Genomic DNA, 7,376 nt, shown 5'->3' with positions numbered 1-7,376 from the left:
ATCTTTGCAAGGCGAAGCCAAGAAATGGTTCAAAAACTTGCTAGCTACAAGAATTTTCTATTTTCATCAGTTTGTGAACCTTTTCCTTGATAGATGGGTGATCAAGAGAAATCATTTTTTGATTTTAGAAGAATATAATCATTTGGAAAGACAACCATGATAAATAGTGCAACACTTTTCAACAAGGTTCAATCAAGTATACCATTCAATGCCTTCTAATAGAAACCGCCTCCCGGTTTAGTTCTCTTACACTACCCAGATGCCTTTGATCTGGGAATGGCATTTCAATTGTGTTGTAGTGTTTTCTTCTCAACGATGTATGAAAAGAACCCACTTAAGATTGTGGATGACAAACAATCTCAACAATATAAATAGCTACTAAACATTATAGATTTGCAACAACTGATAGAAACAAAACCTGCCAAAGTCTGGATCTATGCCACAATCATAGTTAAAAAAAAAAGAGAGAGTAATAACTCCAATCATCCAATGGGAACCAAATATGTAAAGAATAATTTTATTATAACACCTGTGAAGAGAACAGATAAATGTTACCAGTCCCCCTCTATGGGATGGGCTCTTGGCTATCCTCAAACGTCTTTAGCTTGTGTAGAGTCTCTCTCCTCTATAATGCATAAACCCAGCAAAAATATGGTGTTCGACAATGAAAATAATCAAAAGTGAATAATGAATGGAAAACCCTTCTATTTATAACAAAATATTAGGTTATCCTCGAATAATGAGCAATAATAAAATATTATTGATCTCATTCTTGGAATAACCACTTCAAATATTTTATTATATTTGTTTAGGAGGGAAAAAGTATTTAAACTTTTATTTAGAAATAATAAATAAATAAATGATTTATTTATCATCTCAAGGAATTAGTTAAGGAATAATAAACAAATAAGGATTTATTTAACTATCCCTAAGGGACTTAGTCAAATTTGACAAACAATAATAATTAATTAATGATTAATCAATTATACTTAGAGTAAAATAAGATAAATAATGATTTATCTGTTTATTTTTCATGATTGGGTCAAATTTGACAAGGAATAATAATAAAACAATGGTTTAATTAATTATTCCTAGAAGAAAATCAAATAAATAGTGATTTATTTAATTATTCTTCATGGTTTTAACTATAAATTACTTAACAAAGGTGGTTTATTAAGTAATTTCTCATAGTGAAAGCAATTTTACTATGGTAAAATTGGCTTTACATGGTGTACTTCGATCCATCTAGTAGATTAGGCTAGATGATCAATTTTTTGGTGATAACAAATTGAGAGAAAGGAACACTACCACACTCAAATAAATCAAGGACAGTGCAATAGCTGTGGAAGATAATCTGTTGGTCAAAAGGTCAAAGTTGAAAGAAGAAGCGAGGGAGAACATAGAGAAGGAACATCTAACATCTTCAGAAGTGAAGCTCGACATTTTGGTAAGCACAATGGAAGAAATGATGCAAAATATCATCATGAGAGATAAACTTGTTGTTCAAAAACACCATGTCCCTCTTATTGCTGAAGAAGAAGAGGTTGTTGACCCTAACCATTATCCTACTCATTCCAGTTACCATAGATTAGAAAATGATTGTTTTATGTATTCATTTATGGACAATCATGAAAATGGATCTGTAGATCAACCCGTGGAGGATCAATCTGCTGATCTAATGTGTATGTTTGATGTCATTCCTTATAATGATGAGTTACCCAAGTATGATTAGTATGATGATGATTATGTTGTTGAAATAGAGGTTGACTCTACAAGGCAATCAGTGACATGTTTTTGGGAGGAAGAAGCTTCATTACAACAGCTTAGATGTAGCACTCAGCCTATGCATATCAATCATGACAACAATGAAGAGAATCCAGAAAATTTCAAATCAGGTGAAAGGTATTTGCCTTTATGTTTTACTTCATTTCAATTACTGAGAGAAAACTTTCCTAAGATTAGAAATCAACAGTCTTTTAGTTTTGATGTTGAGCACGAAGAAGACCATGAAATTCTTGACCAAGACTCCTTACCTTTGTGTTTCTCTTCTTTCAAAATAATAAGAGAAAACTATAAGGTTACCAAGGAAGCAAATAAGCAAGTTAACAGCAGTTGGAAACCTTCTCCTGAAGTTGTTGAGAATTTTGTTTGTAATATAGAACCTTTTTTCAGTCCACAATCACTGTTACCAAGCAACATTCAGTTTGAAAATGCAGCCAAAAGTGTGGAACATGAAGAGTTTATAGAAAATCATGTAGTCTCATTGGAACCAATGTATGACAAGTTGCAACAGTCCTCTCAAGTTATCCTTGATCCAATAGCTGATGTTGTGGATGATATTTGTAGTCAAAGTCCTTCTCCATTAGTTAACTATGAGCTTCAAAACAAAGATGACATGAATTTGATCAGGCAGTTGGCTTCATTGTTTTGTTCAGCAGGAGTCTCGTTACAAAGTTCATCCAAAAATTTGCAGTCTACATCTGTTTCACTTGAGAATGACAAAATTCATTTTATAAAACAACCAATGTCTAAAAAGGAAGAAGATTCTTGTCTCATTGTTGATCATCAAGAAAAGGTAGTCATTCATGAGTTTCAAGATCCTTTTGTCAAGTTGCTACAGTCATCAAGGGAGATGAGTTTTATTATATTTATGGATCATGTACACATGTTCAGTGGACACTTGGAGTATGAGTATAAGCATCTCCTTGGAAAGTAATTAAACATCTGGCACCTCTTATGCATCCTTCATTTTGAAGAACTCAGTGAAAATCCCTCTCCTAGGGTTTTTGATCTGGATTTAAACATGAACGCAACAAATTACAGATATAACCATAAATACAAAGATGCGGTAGATATAACACTTCATTTCATTAATATCAAATAATGAAATATGCTTACAGACATAATGGAAATAAGACTAGGTTGGGTGATGGTAGCTTATCTCTAAGAAGAGATGTGGTGGATACATGCCTCTTAATTGTGTTACAATGAGGCTCAAGGGCCTTTTTATTATTGAACAATAAGAGCAAACCCTAAACAACCAAAACCCTAACTCGAGGAGATGTAACACCAAGATTTTATGGTTGGGGTGAGTTGGACAACCAACTTCCCAAGGTCGCGACTTGGTCATATTATCTCTGTTTGACGCGCATGATAACCCGTTGGAAAGATATCTCTGAGGACTACAACGAAAAAGACAATTTTAAACAAAAAATCATTGGCAGTAGATTGCCAAAAAAATGTTGTTTCGGGCCTCAAAACGGCTCCGGAAGTTTAGGACCCGAAAAACTACTAAAAATAGTAAATTGTGCTACAATTAAGTAGATTGAAAAACTGAAAGAAACAATGGTGGGGGTCCAAGTGGAATTGGCGGGTGGCTGCCAATATCCACCTGGATCATTCCTCCCCCCTTAAGAAGCAATGGTCCCCATTACGTTGAGTTCCTTCATGACAGGAGGAAACTTCCGTTGATATTGGTCCCTAGTGAGCCACTTGCCCCGGTGAAGGAGTTGGCCTGCTTTGACAACTCGATACAATTGGATCTTTTGTTGGCGAGTGTTCTTGATCTGCGTGTCCATGATCCAATTAGTTGTGGCTTGCTCCATGTAATCTAGATTTAACTCTCTAGGTGTCACTTGTTCTACAATGTCTAATGTGTCCAACAATGGTGGGAAGTATGGTCAAAGGCTGTCCACATTGAACAATGGGCGCAGGCCAAGGAATGGGGGAATGTTGAGCTCAAATGCATTGTCACCCATAGCCTTGGTAATGGCGTAAGGACCATATCGGAGTGGTCTGAATTTACGATAGGCTCCGATAAGTCGTTCCTTTTGCAAATGCAACCAAACTTTGTCGCCCACCAAAAACTTGTGTGGAACCCGATGTTGATCATGTCGTTGCTTGTACTTGGCATTTGATTTCTCCAAAATGTCATGGACGTACTGGCGGATATGTTATATGTGCTCAATGAAGTTGTTTGCCTTATTGGCTTCCGACTAGACATGAGTCGAATCTGACTGAGTAGCTGCAAATGGTATGGCCACATCAATGGGACATAGTGGCTGGAATCCCAAGCCCACCTGAAAAAGGTTGTGGCCAGTCGAGTTGTGGAGAGCCCAGTTATAGCTGTGCTGGACACAGGGAAGGCTCTCATCCCATGTGCGTGGATGCTTTGAGTTGTAAATGCACAGAATGTGTACAATCATCCTGTTGATGACCTCTATCTGGCCATTAGTTTGGGGATGGAAAGTTGTGGACTTAGTGAACTTGGTGTCCATCATCGACTAGAGACTGGACCAAAATGTACTGAGGAACCTGCTATACCGATCTGATATGATAGACCGTGGGATCCCAAAGTGTACCCACACTTGTTCAAAGAAGAGTTTAGCAGTGGCTTCTGCTATGATATTCTTCTTGCAGGCCGCCAGAATGGCCATCTTCGAGAATTTGTTGACGACCACAAAAACACAGTCATTGCCATGCTTAGTAGAAGGAAGGTTTGACATGTAATCCATGGAGATGGATTCCCAAGGTCGACTAGGGGTAGGCAGCGGAGTATAGAGGCCTTGCTTCTTGATGGTTGGTTTGGCAATGGCGTAAGCAGTGCAGGATCTAATGTACTTCCCGACATCCTATCGAAGATTCAGCCAGTAGAAATACTTTTGCAGTACTACCACTATTTTCTTGACCCCGAAATGCCCAACGGCCCGACTGTAGTGCGCTTCCCAAATCATCTTGGCTCGCTCGCTTGAAGGAACACAAAGGTGTCCCAGGTGGCATAGCAGGGCATCCTAGAGGTGAAAATCTAGAACTTGCTGACCCTCCAAGAGCATATGGTATGTGTGGCCGAACTCTGGGTCGCTTTTGTAGAGAAGTGGCCAATCAGAAGTCTTGTGCCCACAAGAGTTGAGCACAGTGGTTAATGCCATGTTTGGTGGTCGACTGAGGCAGCCTGCAACATTATTGGTGCTACCCTTCTTATACTTGATATTCAAATGGAACTGCTATAGGTATGTGGACCACTTTTGATGGCGATCATTCTACAACTTCCCTTGTTTTTGTATGAACTACAAGGATTGGTGGTCTATGTGGATGACCATTTCCTTCCCCAAAATGAAATGCTTCCATTGTCGGCAAGCCTGCATAATGGAATACATATCTTTGTCATAAGGGGGATACTTTCAGACTATGTCTGAAAGTGTCTCACTGGGATATGCCACTGGATGCCCCTGATGAGTAAGGACTGCCCCAATAGCATAGTCAGAGGCATCTGTCTCGATCTCAAATGGTTGTTGCAAGTTTGGTAAAGTGAGAACTGGTGCAGAGCAGAGGCGATGTTTCAACTCTGCAAATGCCTTCTGTTGAGATTCAGACCAAAAGAATTTTTCTTTCGCTCCTCCCTTGGTGACTTGACTCAAGGGCCAAGTGATATGAGAGAATCCCAACACGAACTTGCAGTAGAAATTGGCAAGACCCAGAAATCTACGGAGCTCTGTCAGAGTGGTTGGGACTGGCCAATCCCGAATGACTTGGATCTTGGCTAGATCCACATGCACCCCTCGTTCATCAATAATGTATCCCAAATACTGAACCTGGGTCATGCCAAAAGTGAATTTCTCCAAATTGGCACACATCTTGTGTTGCCGCAGTGTTTGGAGAACCTGTCGGATGTGGTGGAGGTGCTCTTCCAAACTCTGGCTGAAGATCAGGATGTCATCCAAGTATACTACTAAAAATGAGTTGGTGAATGGCCACAAGATGTCATCATCGGCCTCATGAAGGTTGCAGGAGCATTTGTCAACCCAAAAGTCATAACCAACCATTCAAAAAGGCCCTCCTTGGCTTTGAAGGCAGTCTTCCACAAATCAGAGGGTTCGATTTGTACCTGGTGATAGCTAGACTTCAAGTTGATATTGCTGAAATATTTTGCCCCCTTTAGTTGGTCTAGAAGGTCATCAATCCGTGGGATCAGGTAACTATTCTGAACAGTGATCTTGTTCAGTGCCTGTTAGTAAATACAAAGTCTCCAAGTCCCATACTTATTTTGTACCAACACGATCGTGCTCCGACAGGGCGATGAACTCGGACGGATGTGACCTTTCTGTAGCAGCTCCTGAATCTACCTCTTGATTTCGTTGTTCTCCAAAACAAAGCACTGATAGATTGGTCCATTGGGTAGCAGCGCACCTGGGGTCAGATCGATAGAGTGCTTGACCTGACAGTGCAGAGGCACCCCTATGGGGGAGGTGAAGATGTCCTCGTACTCTGCCACGACCTTGTCCATCTGTTGTTGTCGTGCGGAGGGGCCCTGCCTGGAGGTCGTGGCCACCGTCTTCTTCTTTCCCTGAGGGTGTATCATCAGGAAAACAAATTTCCCGGTTTTGGAAATGAGCTTACTGCATTGTTTTGCAGTAACCAAAGAAATGGCAGCAGGCGATGCTACCTCCAGTATCTTGTACAACTTATTTCCCAAAGTAACAATAACAGCACGAGGCCTTGACTCATACACGACATGTCTCTTCCATAAGTATGGTTGGCCTAATAATACATCAAAAACATCAAGAGGAGAAATGTCACATAATACCTCATCGGTGAAGGGCTTGATGTTGTATGGAAGGCGACACTGCATGCTCACGCAAAGATCCCGTCCTTGGTGAAACCACCCAATGGTGTACGGTTGTGGATGTGTTGTTGTTGGTAAGCCCAACCGCTTCATGACCTATGCTGAAAGGAGGTTCTTTTCACACCCGCTGTCAACAATGAACTGTAGCGGGGAACCCTTTTTTCACATCTAGGAGTGGAAGAGGTGCTCCTCCTCCTCTGGATCTTCGGGTTCCTCCTTTTGGATCTTCGTGGTGGCAACGGTGGCGTTGGGCTCCGCATAGATAATCTGCTTCCCTTTATCATTCCCCTTGTTGGGTTCTGACTCAGTGTAGTAACATGCATATGATTCCAAAGCTTTTAGCTTGGCCACCAGTGACTTCTTGGCCCGACACTCACTTGTGTTGTGATTGGAGCTCTTATGGAACTCACACCAAATTCCCGTGTCCTTCTTCAGCTTCACGACGTTGTTCTTTGCTTGCAGCTTTGGCGGGTTGTCCTGGTCCACCTCGCCTTGGCTTTGTCCTTTGTTTTGCAGTTTGGGGGCACCTTCCCTTGCTTCAGATTCGTAGATCCAAAGTCTCGCTTCTTCTGTTTAAACTTTTTCTCGATCTTGACCACATATCGGTATGCCGTGTCGAGCGAGGAGATGTCCAGGAATTTCATCTCGTCGTGGATGTACCTGTGTAGGCAGTCGAGGTAATTGAGAACCAAATGCTTCTCAAAATCCTTGATATCCAACTTCGTGCGAGGGGTATGAAAAACATCAGTAAACT

The sequence above is a fragment of the Pinus tabuliformis genome, chromosome 6 (genome assembly GCF_031772625.1).
Source record: "Pinus tabuliformis cultivar Carrire ecotype Pingquan chromosome 6, CPIR1, whole genome shotgun sequence".
In the NCBI taxonomy this organism is placed as follows: Eukaryota; Viridiplantae; Streptophyta; class Pinopsida; order Pinales; family Pinaceae; genus Pinus; species Pinus tabuliformis.
This window is presented reverse-complemented; position numbering follows the sequence as displayed.